We start from the raw sequence: 16656 nt of genomic DNA, 5'->3' as shown, positions 1-16656 counted from the left end.
TTACCTGATTTCAAGCTTTATTATAAAGCTGAGATCACCAGGACAGCATGGTACTGGCATAAAAACAGATGCATAGACCAGTGGAACAGAGTAGAGAGCCCAGATATGGACCCTCAACTCTATGGTCAAATAATCTTCAACAAAAGAGGAAAAAATATACACTGGTTAAAAGACAGTCTCTTCAATAAATGGTGCTGGGAAAACTGGACAGCTATATGTAGAAGAATGAAACTCGACCAATCTCTTACACTCTACACAAAGATAAACTCAAAATGGATAAAAGACCTCAACGTGAGGCCAGAATCCATCAGAATCCTAGAGGAGAACATCAGCAGTATCCTCTTCGATATCAGGCACAGCAACTTCTTTCAAGATGTGTCTCCAAAGGCAAAGGAAACAAAAGCGAAAATAAACTTTTGGGACTTCATCAAAATCAAAAGCTTCTGCACAGCAAGGAAAACATTCAAAAAAACAAAGAGGCAACCCACAGAATGGGAGAAAATATTTGCAAATGACAGTACAGATAAGAGGTTGATATCCAGGATCTATAAAGAACTCCTGAAACAACACACAGAAAACAGATAATCATATCAAAAAATGGGCAGAAGGTATGAACAGACACTTCTCCAATGAAAACATACAAATGGCTTTCAGACACATGAAAATATGTTCATCATCACTAGCCCTCAGGGAGATTCAAATTAAAACCACATTGACACAGACCTGTACCCCTGGGGATAAAAATATATGTTTATAAAAAATAAAAAATTATATATAAAAAAAAAACAAAAAACCACATTGAGATACCACCTTACACCAGTTAGAATGGCCAAAATTAGCAAGACAGGAAACAACATGTGTTGGAGGGGATTTGGAGAAAGGGGAACCCTCTTCCACTGTTGGTGGGAATGCAAATTGGTGCAGCCACTTTTGAGAACAGTGTGGAGATTCCTCAAGAAATTAAAAGTAGAGCTTCCCTATGACCCTGCCATTGTACTACTGGGTAGTTTCCCCAAAGATACAGATGTAGTGAAAAGAAGGGTCATCTGTACCCCAGTGTTCATAGCAGCAATGGCCATGGTCGCCAAACTGTGGAAAGAACTGTGCCCTTCAACAGACGAATGGATAAGGAATATGTGGTCCATAAACACTATGGAGTATTATGCCTCCATCAGAAAGGATGACTACCCAACTTTTGTAGCAAAATGGACGGGACTGGAAGAGATTATGCTGAGTGAAATCAGTCAAGTAGAAAGAGTCAATTATATGGTTTCACTTATTTGTGGAGCATAACAAATAGCATGGAGGACAAGGGGGGTTAGAGAGTAGAAGGGAGTTGAGGGAAATTCGAAGGGGAGGTGAATCATGAGAGACTATGGACTCTGAAAAACAATTTGAGGGCTTTGACGCACCAGATGGTGGGAGGTTGGGGGAACCAGGTGGTGGGTATTAGAGAAGGCATGGATTGCATGGAGCACTGGGTGTGGTGGAAATACAAGGAATACTTTTATGCTGAAAATTTTAAAAATATATAAAAAATTAAATATATAAGTACCATATAAAAAAAAAGCAGGGAGAGAAAGACTAAAATATCTCAGTGTGTACAAAACAGGGTGATCTGTCTGTTCCTGATGGATTTTTTGGCTGTGTGTTAGAATACACTTTATCCCAAAATTGCAAAGAGATCTGAATATCTATCTATCTATCTACACACACACACACACACACACACACACACACACACACATATGTACATATATATGTATATATATTGTACACAAATCTATATAATGTAGATATGAAAAATATAAAAGTTTAAAAGCGACTTAAAAACTTAAGTTGGAGTAGAATCTATTTGAAGTGGGGAAAAAACTAAGAAGAACAAAAGACAAGAAAAAAGAAATGTAAAATTTTTGCCTGAAGTATCAACAAGTCATGAGGAAACATCTGGACCTCAATATATTATTTTCCCCTGGCACTGGTGTTTTACAGTCTTATGGGATCTATAAGTTTGTCATTCACTTGGTCTTACTGTCTGTCTCCTGGGAAGGGGCCTGATGCTTTGCTGCTCAGGTGTCTTTGCCTGTGTGGACCTTCTCCACCCCTTGTCAGGGAGATGGGCTTAAAGTGAGCCAGTAGTCAGTGTGGCTTTTTTCTCTGGTGTTTTTCTGTACTTCTTCAGAGGGTAAGAGCAAATGTGGCCACTCTGGGGTCTCTGATCCCAATCGACCTCCTTAACAAACCCACCAGATCATACTGTCTCCATCTTTGCATGCTCTAAACTCCACAGACTTGGTGCAGTTTTCCCCCACAGCAACTCCACTCGTGGGGGTCCCTGGGTCTACAAGTGTCACTGTACCCCATGTCTTTTTGCCTGCCTGTGGTTGTGGACCCACAGATGAACCCCACTCCATTGCTTCCAAGTCATGGCTAGGTTTCACCTTACTGTCCCTTTGGGGCCTTTGTGGCCCTAAGAGCTGTTGCCCAATTGTGGGTGCAGCCTCTGTGTGTACAAATCTCTGGAGGATCCCACAGTTCACACCTCGTTCAGTTCTCCAGGGCATTTCACCAGGGCATGCAAAAGTCACTGAGCTCTGTGTCCATGCAACTGTGAGCAGCTGAGTACTCTCACACCCAACCCACTCTGCTGTTTACAGGTCACAGCTAGATGCCATTCTACAGTCCTTTCCCTGGGCCACTGGTGGCCTGGGAGCTATTGCCCAGTCATGGGCACAACACTTTTATCCCTCTCCAGGGATTGTAAACAGCCTGTTCATTCCAGACCTTTCTGGTGTATGCAGGCAAAGAGCAGTCTTCCTTCCAACACAGCTCCCATTTTATGGCCTCCAGAGCTGAGAGTTCCTTCTGGGTTCTCTGAACATAACCAGTTTCTCACTTCTACTGCTTGGGAACTCTATTAGTTCAGGCTCTCCCATTTATTTTGAGTACTCTGGGATCCTGTGACCACAAAGTCCCACCTTAAAGTCTGCCTTATTCATCTCTTGCGCCTGCCTCAAAAAGAGATGTCTCTCACTGGAGCAGATTTCTAAGGATTCTGATTTTGTGCTCAGGTGTTCTATCACTTTCCTGTAGTTTACTTATAAAGGCTCCCCCCCTCCATTTCTTTTCTGGTATTTCCCTGTAGAGTCATAATTCTCACCTCCTGCCTTTCAAAAAGCAGTCATTTTTCTGCTTTTAGAGGTCCAGGTATGTTTTCTTACAACTCAGGGTGAATTTGTGTGTTCAGAATAATTTGAGAGGTACCCAGCTAAATTCAAAGGACCAGATGAAACAAGGTCCCTTACTCTCCACAATAAATACATATTGATCAATAATGACTTTGAATGTAAATGGACTAAACACTCAAAACAAAAACTATGTAGTGACAGGGTGGATAAAAAGAAAAAATCCATTTATATGCTGCCTATAAGAGATTCATTTAAGACCTCAAGATGCCTGCAGATTGAATGTGAGGGGATGGACAAATAGCAATCATGCAAATATATGTGAAAAAATAAAGCAAATGTAAAAAGAAAAAAAAAAACAATAAAAAATCCATAGTAGCAATACATACATTGGACAAAATAGACTTTAAAACAAAGACCATAACAAGAAACAAAGAAGAACACTATATACTAATACAGAGGACAATCTAACAAGAAACTATAAGAACTGTAAATATTCATGGACTCAACAAAAGGGCACACAAATACATAAAACAAGTAATAACAAACATAAAGGAAATGATCAGTAGTAATTCCATAATAGTAGAGAATTTTAATACTACACTTACATCAATGGTCAGGTGATTCAAACAAAATTAACAAGAAAAGAATGGCTTTGAATGACACATGTACCATATGGATTTAGCAGATATAATCAGAATATCCTATCCTAATGTAGCAGAAAATGCATTCTTTCCAGGTGGACATGAAACATTCTCTAGAATAAATCTAATATTAGGCTACAAAACAAGTCTCAACAAATTTTAAAAAGATCAAAGTCATACCAAGCATTTTTCCTGAACACAATGTTATGAAACTGGAAATTACACATGCAGAGCTCTGGAAAGAGCACAAATACATGGAGGTTAAATAACATCATACTAAACAATGAATGGGTCAACCATGAAATCAAACAAGAAATAAAAAACCACATAGGAACAAATGAAAATAAGAACACAATGGTCCAAAGTCTTTGGGATATATCAATAACATCTTTAAAAGTTTATAGCAACAAAGCCTAACTCAAGAACCAAGAAAACTTGTCAAATAGACAACCTAACCTTAAACCTGAAGGAGCTAGAAAAATAACAACAAACAAAACACCAAATCAGCAGAAGGAAGGAAATAATAAAGATTTGAGCAGAAATAAATGATACAGAAATGAAGAAAACAACAGATCAATGAAACCAGTGGATTGTGCATTGAAAATAATCACTAAAATTGATCAACCTCCAGCCTGGTTTGTCAAATAAATATGATCACAAATGAGAGAAGAGAATTAACAGCCAACATCCCAGAAATACAAATAATTTTAAGAGACTATTATGAAAAATGTATCCCAACAAATAGTATAACTTAGAAAAATAAATACTTTCCTATAAAGATAACCTCCCAAAGCTCAGGAAGAAATGAAAAAGTTGAAAAGACCATTTACTAGCAAGGAATTTGAATCAGTAATAATAAAACAAACAAACAAAAAAGGTCCAGGACCAAATGGCTTCACAGGTGAATTCTACCAAATATTTAAAGACGAATTAGTGCCAGTTGTCAAACAATTCCAAAAAAATGGAAGAGAAAGGACAGCTTCCAAATTCTTTTTATGAGGCCAGCTTTACACTGATACAAATACCAGGTAAAGACAATACCAAAAAAATAAATAAATAAAAGGACAATTGCAGGCCAATGTCTCTGATAAACAGATACAAAAATTTTCCATTAAATATTAGCAAACCAAATCCAATAATACATTAAAAAATTTTCAACATGATAAAATATGATTTATTTCTTGTGTTGTAAGGGTGGTTCAATATTTGCAAATCAATTGTGATACATCACATCAATAAAATAAAGGATAAAATATGCTTATTTCAATAAATGCAGAAAAAGTATTTGAAAAAGTACAACACACATTCATGGTAAACACCCTCAACAAAGTAGATTTAGAGGTAATATACCTCAACATATTAAAAGCTGTATATGAAAATCACACAGTTAACATTATGTTAACTCAATGGTGGAAAACTGAGTTTTTCCCCTAAGGTCAGGAACAAGACAAGGAGGTCCACTCTACCTACTTTTATTCAACTTAATACTGGAAGTCGTAACCACAGAAACAAAACAATGAAAAGAAATATAAAGGCATCCAAACTAGTAATTAAGTAATTTAATATTTGTAGATGACCTGGTACTATTTAAAGAAACCAAAAGACTTCACCAAAATACTAGAAATGATAAATTAATTCAGTGAAGTACAGGATATAAATTCAATGCACAGAAATCTGTTGCATTTCTATACACTAATAAGGACATAGAAGGAAGTGAAAATAAGAAAACAACTCCATTTACATTTGCACCAAAAATAATAAAATACCTAGGAATATGCTTAACCAAAAAGGTGAAAACCTATACTTTGATGTCATAGCTGGCGCGACAAATCAACCAGGAAACGTGAGTGTAAGAGGCTGGTGAAAAGAAATTAAGAGACAAAGAGATGGGGGCAGGAGGGACACTGAGGAGGATGTCCAACAGTGCCGATTTTATTCCACATTGTACGAGCATTTATAAGGCAGATCACAATAGGAGGAGTAATACATCAGTACCTAGTCAGATGACCGCAAGTTTCTATAACAAGTTTACATTAACTACAAGCAAATCTCGTGATTCCAGGTAGTCACAGCTAATGCCATAAGCAAGACAATCAACCAGGGAGGTACAGGGTTGGGTTATGGGAGGTACAGGAACAACAAGGACCAAGTAAGAATTCATGACCCTGACCACATTATTCCCTTCTGTAGGGAGAGGGTGTGGGAAGTCACATAGGCGAGTGCACGACACATAGCACAGACCCTTTCTCAGTGTTACTCAACTTTCCCGTCCTTAACCTTGTCAAGGTGTCCAGACTTTAAAGGAGACACAAGTCAGGGCCCGGTTTGGTCCTCGACTCCAACCATGCCATGGCCTCCAACACTCAGAAAACTACAAAATACTGATGGAAGAAACTGAAGACAAAACAAGACATGGAAAGATATTCCATACTCATGGATTGGAAGAACAAATATTGTTAAAATATCTATATAGCAAAGCAATCTATACATTCAATGCAATCTCTATCAAAATAGGGATATTTTGAGGTACCTGGGTGGCTCAGTGGGTTAAAGCCTCTGCCTTTGGGTCCTGGACCTCAGGGTCCTGGGATCGAGTGCCGCATCAGGCTTTCTGCTCAGCAGGGAGCCGGCTTCCTCACTCTCTCTCTCTCTGCCTGCCATTCTGCCTACTTGTGATCTATGTCTGTCAAATAAATAAACAAAATCTTTAAAAAAATTCAAAATAGGGATATTTTGCAGAACTAAAATTAAAAATCCTATAATTTATGGAACCATAAAAGACTCTGAATAGAGAAAGCACTCTTGAAAAAGAAAAACACAACTAGAGGTATCACAATTCTGAACTTTAAGCTATATTATAAAGCTGCTGTAATCAAAACACTATGGAGGGAGCCTAGGTGACTCAGCTGGTTATAGACTGCCTGTGGCTTAGGTCATGATCCTAGAATCCTGGGATTGAATCCCACAATGGGCTCCCTGCATGGCAGGGAGTCTGGTATTCTCTCTGACCCTCCCCCCATCTCATGCTCTCTTTCTCTTTCACATTCTCTCTCAAATAAATAAATAAAATCTTTTTAAAAAATCTATAGTACTGGCACAAATATAGATGGATAGATGAATGTAACTGAATAGAAAATCCAGAAATAAGCCCATAATTATATGGTCAATTAGTCTTCAAGAAAGTAGGAAAGAATATACAAGAGAAAAAAGACAGGCTTTTCAACCAATGGTGTTGGGAAAACACCATGTGCAAAAAGACAGCCATGTGCAAAAGAATGAAACTGGCCCAGTTTCTTACACCATACACAAAATTAAAAAAAAAAAAGGATTAAAGTTCTATATGTGAGACCTGAAACCATAAAAATCCTAGAAAAGATAACAGATAATTAATTTCTCTAACATTGTTCATAGCAACATCTTTCTATATATGTATACTATGACAAGGGAAACAAAAACAAAAACTATTGTGATTACATTAAAATAAAAACTTCTGCACAGTGAAGGAAACAATAAATAAAACTAAAAAGCAACACATGGAATGGGAGAAAATATGTGCAAATGACATATCCAATAAGTGGTTATTATAAAAAAAATGTAAAGAACTAATAAAATTAACAACCAAAAAACAGTCCAATTAAAAAATGGACAGAAGACATGAACAAATATTTCTCCAAAGATGACTTTCAGATGACCAGCAGACATGTGAAAAGATTCTCAACATAATTCATTATCAGGGAAATGCAAACCAAAACTACAATGAGATGGGCATCTGGGCTGCTCAGTCATTAAGCGTGTGCCTTCAGCTCAGGTCATAATCCCCAGGTTCTGGGATTGAGCTCCTCAATGAACTCCTTACCCATCAGGACCCTGCTTCTCCCTCTCCCACTCCCCCTGCTTCTGTTCCCTCTCTTGCTCTCTCTCTTTCTCTGTCAAATAAATAAATACATAAAATCTTATTTTAAAAAATCTACAATGAAATATCTCCTCACATCTGTCAGAATGGCTAAAATTAACACAGGAAACAACAGATGTTGGTGAAAAATATGGAGAAGCAGGAAAACTTTTGCACTGTTTGTAGGAATGCAAACTGGTGCAGCCAATCTGGAAATCAGTATGGAGGTTCCTAAAAAAGTTTAAAATAGAACTATTGCATGATTCAGTAATTGCAATACTGGGTATTTATCAAAGCAGTACAGAAACACTAGCTCAAAGGGATGCATGCATCCATACGTTTATGACAACCATTATTTACAGTAGCCAAAGTATGAAAGTAGGCCATGTGTCCATCAATAGATAAATGGATAAAAAAGATGTGGCATATAATATATACGTACATATATATGTACATGCATATATATACATGTATATATGTATATATATTCAATAGAATATTATTCCTACATAGAAAGAATGAAATATTGCTATTTGCAATATCACGGATAGAGCTACAAAAAATAATACTAAGTGAAAAATTCAGCTAGAGAAAGACAAATGTCATATGATTTCACTCATATATGGAATTTAAGATAATGAATAAGCAAAAAAAGAGAGAGAGAGAAAGACAAACTAAGTAACAGACCCTAAACTATAGAGAACAAAGCGATGGTTATGAGAGGAGAAGTAGGAGCGGGGTTGGGTGATATATGTGATGGAGATTAAAGAACATAATTATCATGAAGAGCAGTGAGTAATGTATAAAATTGTTGAATCACTACATCATACACATGAAACTAATATAACACTATATATTAACAATACTGGAATTAAAATTAAAAACTTAGTAAAAATTTTAAAAATAAAATTTAAATATTCAAAAGTTATATGAAAAAATTATTTCATTTAGTTTTTTCCTCTGAAACCATCATACTGCTCGTGGACATCTTGATATAATTCTAAATAACCAGTGGTCAGTGGGTCATTATAAAGATATTTCCAGACTGACCTTGCAAAGGAAGAAACTAGCTTGAGGTTTTAAAAGTCATTTAATGGCTGAGCTGACACCATAATTCGGGTCCTCTTCCTTCTGGGGAAGAGCTTCAGTTTTCTATACCTATGGAAACACATATCTTAGATTCTCTGAGATGATTACTATTATCTGGTTAGGGTATAACTGACTTGAAAAAATTACATTCTTCTTTCCTGTAACATGGTGTTTATTGGTATACATGGAAAACTTTACTGAATACAGAACTACTGAATATGGATTATATGCACAATCTCTTAAAGAAAAGAAATGAATAAATTATATTTAATCATAGTAGTTTTAAAGTTCTCCTTACATTCTTCCTGAAACCTAACCTGGAGGCATAAATGTTTTAGAAAGATACTAAGAGAATCAAAAGCAAAAATTATGGCATATTCCTTCAAACATGATTCTCTGTCAGTGTTCACCATCTCTCTGAATGATAATATTTAAATCTTGGGCTTTTCATCATTATCTCCCTATTCCTTGTCACTCCTCCTTTCAATCCATGAAATGATCCTCTCACAGTTACCTCATATATCTATTTAATTTTTTCGCTTCTCTTTATCTCTTACTAGTGTACCCCCAGCTTCCCATTTCCACCAGCTCCCTAGTCTAGGCTATTATCTCTTTCTTGGTCTTGTTGATTTTCCTTTTGGCACACTGCAAAGAAGTCACATGCTTCTGCAAAATAATCTTTTTATAATACAAAGAAGTCCACTTCACCTACCTGTTAAAAGCTTTGTAATGTTTTTCCCAGTAGTAGTCATAAAGAAAAAATAATGTTGCTTAATCCAGGGACACTTCTTCAACAATGAATTTTCCATTCTTTTGGAACTCAATATTTCCTTCCTAACTTTTTTTAATTAGGTAAAATATAGTTTTATATGTTCTATGTCACTGTACTCCTCTGCCATTCTTGTCAGTCAAGTTTCTAATTTTACATATTTTTGTGTTGTTATTTGATTAGTATTTTTTTCATTTTTTATAACCATATGTTTTTATCCCCAGGGGTACAGGTCTGTGAATCACCAGGTTTACACACTTCACAGCACTCACCAAAGCACATACCCTCCCCAATGTCCATAATCCCACCCCCTTCTCCCAAACCCCCTCCCCCTAGCAACCCTCAGTTTGTTTTGTGAGATTAAGAGTCACGTATGGTCTGTCTCCCTCCCAATCCCATCTTGTATTTGTTTCCTTCACTAAAAGTCTATGAAGATAGGAGCATTTTTTTTAATTTTTTTTTAAATTTTTATAAACATATATTTTTATCCCAAGGGGTACAAGTCTGTGAATCACCAGGTTTACACACCTCACAGCACTCACCAAAGCACACACACGCCCCAATGTCCATAATCCCACCCCCTTCTCCCAAATCCCCTCCCCCCAGCAACCCTCAGTTTGTTTGGTGAGATAAAGAGTCCCTTATGGTTTGTCTCCCTCCCAATTCCATCTTGTTTCATTGATTCTTCTTCTACCCACTTAAGCCCCCATGTTGCATCACCACTTCCTCATATCAGGGGGATCATATGATAGTTGTCTTTCTCGGCTTGACTTATTTCACTAAGAATGATATGCTCTAGTTCCATCCATGTTGTCGCAAATGGCAAGATTTCATTTCTTCTGATGGCTGCATAGTATTCCATTGTGTATATATACCACATCTTCTTGATCCATTCATCTCTTGATGGACATCTAGATTCTTTCCATAGTTTGGCTATTGTGGACATTGCTGCTATAAACAATCAGGTGCATGTGCCCCTTTGGATCACTACGTTTGTATCTTTAGGGTAAATACCCAGTAGTGCAATTGCTGGGTCATAGGGCAGTTCTATTTTCAACATTTTGAGGAACCTCCAGGATGTTTTCCAGAGTGGCTGCACCAGCTTGCATTCCCACCAACAAAGTAGGAGGGTTCACCTTTCTCCGCATCCTCGCCAGCATTTGTCATTTCCTGACTTGTTGATTTTAGTCATTCTGACTGGTGTGAGGTGATATCTCATTGTGGTTTTGATTTGTATTTGCCTGATGCCGAGTGATATGGAACACTTTTCCATGTATCTGTTGGCCATCTGGATGTCTTCTTTGCAGAAATGTCTGTTCATGTCCTCTGCCCATTTCATGATTGGATTATTTGTTCTTTGGTTGTTGAGTTTGCTAAGTTCTTTATAGATTCTGGACACTAGTCCTTATCTGATATGTCATTTGCAAATATCTTCTCCCATTCTGTCAGTTGTCTTTTGATTTTGTTAACTGTTTCCTTTGCTGTGCAAAAGCTTTTGATCTTGATGAAATCCCAATAGTTCATTTTTGCCATTGCTTCCCTTGCCTTTGGCGATGTTCCTAGGAAGATATTGCTGTGGCTGAGGTCGAAGAGGTTGCTGCCTGTGTTCTCCTCAAGGATTTTGATGGATTCCTTTCGCACATTGAGGTCCTTGATCCATTTTGAGTCTATTTTTGTGTGTGGTGTAAGGAAATGGTCCAATTTCATTTTTCTGCATGTGGCTGACCAATTTTCCCAGCACCATTTATTGAAGAGGCTGTCTTTTCCATTGGACATTCTTTCCTGCTTTGTCGAACATTAGTTGACCATAGAGTTGAGGGTCTATTTCTGAGCTCTCTATTCTGTTCCATTGATCTATGTGTCTGTTTTTGTGCCAGTACCATGCTGTCTTGATGATGACAGCTTTGTAATAGAGCTAGAATTCCGGAATTGTGATGCCACCAACTTTGGCTTTCTTTTTCAATATCCCTTTGGCTATTCGAGGTCTTTTCTGGTTCCATATAAATTTTAGAATTATTTTTTCCATTTCTTTGAAAAAGATGGATGGTACTTTGATAGGAATTGCGTTAAATGTATAGATTGCTTTAGGTAGCATAGACATTTTCACAATATTTATTCTTCTAATCCAGGAGCATGGACCATGTTTCCATTTCTTTGTGTCTTCCTCAATTTCTTTCATGAGTACTTTATAGTTTTCTGAGTATAGATTCTGTGCCTCTTTGGTTAGGTTTATTCCTAGGTATCTTATGGTTTTGGGTGCAATTGTAAATGGGATTGACTTCTTAATTTCCCTTTCTTCTGTCATGTTGTTGGTGTACAGAAATGCAACTGATTTCTGTGCATTGATTTTATATCCTGACACTTTATTGAATTCCTGGACAAGTTCTAGCAGTTTTGGAGTGGAGTCTTTTGGGTTTTCCACATATAGTATCATATCATCTGTGAAGAGTGATAATTTGACTTCTTCTTTGCTGATTTGGATGCCTTTAATTTCCTTTTGTTGTCTGATTGCTGAGGCTAGGACCTCTAGTACTATGTTGAATAGCAGTGGTGATAATGGACATCCCTGCCATGTTCCTGACCTTAGCGGAAAAGCTTTCAGTTTTTCTCCATTGAGAATGATGAAATCATTGAACCAGCCTTGCAGCCCTGGAATAAATCCCACTTGGTTGTGGTGAATAATCCTTTTAATGTACTGTTGAATCCTATTGGCTAGTATTTTGGTGAGAATTTTCGCATCTGTGTTCATTAAGCATATTGGTCTATAGCTCTCTTTTTTGATGGTATCCTTTTCTGGTTTTGGGATCAAGGTGATGCTGGCCTCATAAAATGAGTTTGGAAGTTTTCCTTCCATTTCTATTTTTTGGAACAATTTCAGGAGAATAGGAATTAGTTCTTCTTTAAATGTTTGGTAGAATTCCCCCGGCTAGCCGTCTGGCTCTGGGCTTTTGTTTGTTTGGAGATTTTTAATGACTGTTTCAATCTCCTTACTGGTTATGGGTCTGTTCAGGCTTTCTACTTCTTCCTGGTTCAGTTGTGGTAGTTTATATGTCTTTAGGAATGCATCCATTTCTTCCAGATTGTCCAATTTTTTGGCGTAGAGTTGCTCATAGTATGTCCTTATAATACTTTGCATTTCTTTCGTGTTAGTTGTGACCTCTCCTCTTTCATTCAGATTTTATTTATTTGGGTCCTTTCTCTTTTCTTTTTGATAAGTCTGGCCAGGGTTTTATCAATTTTATTAATTCTTTCAACGAACCAGCTCCTAGTTTTGTTGATTTGTTCTCTTGTTTTTTTTTTTTTTGTTGTTGTTGTTGTTGTTTCTATTTCATTGATTTCTGCTCTGATCTTTATGATTTCTCTTCTCCTGCTGGGCTTAGGGTTTCTTTCTTGTTCTTTCTCCAGCTCCTTTAGGTTTAGGGTTAGGTTGTGTACCTGAGACCTTTCTTGTTTCTTGAGAAAGGCTTGTACCACTATATATTTTCCTCTCTGGACTGTCTTTGTTGTGTCCCACAGATTTTGAACCGTTGTATTTTCATTATCATTTGTTTCCATAATTTTTTTTTTTCAATTCTTCTTTAATTTCCTGGTTGACCCATTCATTCTTTAGAAGGATGCTGTTTAGTCTCCATGTATTTGGGTTCTTTCCAAACTTCCTTTTCTGGTTGAGATCTAGCTTTAGAGCATTGTGGTCTGAAAATATGCAGGAAATGATCTCAATCTTTTGATACCGGTTGAGTCCTAATTTAGGACCGAGGATGTGATCTATTCTGGAGAATGTTCCATGTGCACTAGAGAAGAATGTGTATTCTGTTGCTTTGGGATGAAATGTTCTGAATATATCTGTGATGTCCATCTTGTCCAGTGTGTCATTTAAGGCCTTTATTTCCTTGCTGATCTTTTGCTTGGATGATCTGTCCATTTCAGTGAGGGGAGTGTTAAAGTCCCCTACTATTATTGTATTATTGTTTATGTGTTTCTTTGATTTTGTTATTAATTGGTTTATATAGTTGGCTGCTCACACGTTGGGGGCATAGATATTTAAAATTGTTAGATCTTCTTGTTGGACAGACCCTTTGAGTATGATATCGTGTCCTTCCTCATTTCTTATTATAGCCTTTGGCTTAAAATCTAATTGATCTGATATAAGGATTGCCACTCCTGCTTTCTTCTGATGTCCATTAGCATGGTAAATTCTTTTCCACCCCCTCACTTTAAATCTGGAGATGTCTTCAGGCTTAAAATTAGTATCTTGTTGGCACCATATAGATAGGTTTTGTTTTTTTATCCATTCTGATACCCTGTGTCTTTTGACTGGGGCATTTAGCCCATTAACATTCAGGGTAACTATTGAGAGATATGAATTTAGTGCCATTGTATTCTTTGTAAGGTGACTGTTACTGTATATGGTCTCTGTTCCTTTCTGATCTACCACTTGTAGGCTCTCTCTTTGCTTAGAGGACCCCTTTCAATATTTCCTGTAGAGCTTGTTTGGTATTTGCAAATTCTTTCAGTTTTTGTTTGTCCTGGAAGCTTTTAATCTCTCCTCCTATTTTCAATGAGAGCCTAGCTGGATATAGTATTCTTGGTGGCATGTTTTTCTCATTTAGTGCTCTGAAAATATCATGCCAACTCTTTCTGGCCTGCCAGGTCTCTGTGGTTAAGTCAGCTGTCAATCTAATATTTTTACCATTGTATGTTACAGACTTCTTTTCCCGGGCTGCTTTCAGGATTTTCTCTTTGTCAATGAGACTTGTAAATTTTACTATTATGTGATGGGGTGTGGGCCTATTCTTATTGATTTTGAGGAACGTTCTCTGAACCTCCTGAATTTTGATGCTCGTTCCTATTGCCATATTGGGGAAATTCTCCCCAATAATTGTCTCCAGTATATCCTCTGCTCCCCTCTCTCTTTCTTCTTCTTCTGGAATCCCAATTATTCTAATATTGTTTCGTCTTATGGTGTCACTTATCTCTCGAATTCTCCCCTCAAGGTCCAGTAGCTGTTTGTCCCTCTTTTGCTCAGCTTCTTTATTCTCTGTCATTTGGTCTTCTATATCACTAATTCTTTCTTCTGCTTCATTTATCCTAGCAGTGAGAGCCTCCATTTTTGATTGCACCTCATTAATAGCTTTTTTGATTTCAACTTTTTTAGATATTAGTTCTTTTATTTCTCCAGAAAGGGCTTTTATATCTCCTGAGAGGGTTTCTCTCATATCTTCCATGCCTTTTTCGAGCCCGGCTAGGACCTTGAGAATTGTCATTCTGAACTCTAGATCTGACATATTACCAATGTCTGTATTGATTAGGTCCCTGGCCTTCGGTACTGCCTCTTGTTCTTTTTTTTGTGTTGAATTTTTCCGTCTTGTCATTTTGTCCATATAAGAGTATATGAAGGGGCAAGTAAAATACTAAAAGGGTGGCAACAACCCCAGGAAAATATGCTTTAACCAAATCAGAAGAGATCCCAAATCATGAGGGGGGCAAAAGCGGATAAAAATTGGTTCAAAAATGAAGAAAAAAAAAAAGTAAAGAATTTTAAAAAAGAAAACAAATAAAGAAAAATATAAAAAAGAAAAAAAAAATATATATATATATATATATATATATATTAGATAAACTAGTTAAAAAACGTTAAAATAGAAAAGGGTAAAAGTTTAAAAAAAAATTACCAGAAGGTGAGAAAAAAAAATGATTATGAAAAAAAGTAAATTAACTGTAAGACTAAAAAAAATCACAAGCAGAAAGCCATGAGTTCCGTGCTTTGCTTTCTCCTCCTCTGGAATTCTGCTGCTCCCCTTGGAATTGAAACCACACTCCTTGGTAGGTGAACTTGGTCTTGGCTGGATTTCTTGTTGATCTTCTGGGGGAGGAGCCTGGTGTTGTAATTCTCAAGTGTCTTGGCTCCAGGCGGAATTGCACCGCCCTTACTAGGGGCAGGGCTGAGTAATCTGCTCGGGTTTGCTTTTGGAAACTTTTGTTCCCTGTGCGCTTTCCGTAGAGTTCCGGAGGACGGGAATACAAATGGTGGCCTCCTGGTCTCTGGCCAGAGGAGTCGAGAGCCCAGGGCCCCACTCCTCAGTGCGCCCTCAGAGAACAGTGCCCAGTTACTCTCGTCTGCCTGACCTCCGGCCGCGCTCCGAGCTCACCTTGCCTGTGGCTGGTTCAAGGTAACCCCGAGGTGTGAGCTTACTGTCTGCTCTGTCTCTGTAGCCGGCTTTTCTGTTCCAATACCCGCAAACTCTGCAACACTCAGACACCCCCGATCCTTCTGTGACCATTGTGGGACCTCAGGCCACGCTGACCCCGCGTGGCTTCATCCCGATTTAGCCTCTGGAGCGATGTCCCTCAGCAGAACAGATTTTTAAAAGTCCTGATTTTGTGCTCCGTTGCTTCTCTGCTTGCCGGGAGCCGGCCCCTTCCCCCAGGGTCTATCTTCCCATCCCTTTGGATTCACGTCTCCGCTAGTCCTACCTTTCAGAAAGTGGTTGTTTTTCTGTTTCCAGAATTGCTGTTCTTCTTCTCTTCGATCTGCTGATGGATTTGCAGGCATTTGCTATCTTTAGATAAGCCAACTAGCTGATCTCCTGCTAGCTGAAGTAGTCTCAGCCTGCTACTTCTCTGCCATCTTGACTCCTCCCCTGATAGGAACATTTTTTAATTCACTCATCAGTGTGCATGTTTGTCTTTGACTGGACTTCCATAGCAAAATATGATAGATTGGATGGCTTAAACAAAAGAAATAATTTTTCATAGTTCTACAGGGTGGAAAGTCCAAGATCAAGGTGCCAGCAAGATAGACTTCATTCAGAGGCCTTTTCTTTCAGCTTGTGTGTGACTGCAATTTTCTTGTGTACTTACATGTTTTCCTCTTTGTGCATGTGTTAGGAAAGATAGGAAGCTATCTGATGTCTTTTCTTTTAAGGACACTAATCCCATCATGAGTGTCCCCCTCATTACCTCATCTAACATTAATTATCTACCAATGTCTCTATATCTAAATACCATCATATATGAAATGGGGGTACAAACATTACACATCATCCATCACAGGGTCTGGTACACATTAGTCCTCAA

The sequence above is a fragment of the Mustela putorius genome, unplaced genomic scaffold (assembly GCF_011764305.1).
Source record: "Mustela putorius furo isolate JIRA1106 unplaced genomic scaffold, ASM1176430v1.1 tig00003985_pilon_pilon_pilon, whole genome shotgun sequence".
In the NCBI taxonomy this organism is placed as follows: Eukaryota; Metazoa; Chordata; class Mammalia; order Carnivora; family Mustelidae; genus Mustela; species Mustela putorius.
The sequence above is the reverse complement of the archived record's forward strand: the minus strand, read 5'-3'. Positions refer to the sequence as shown.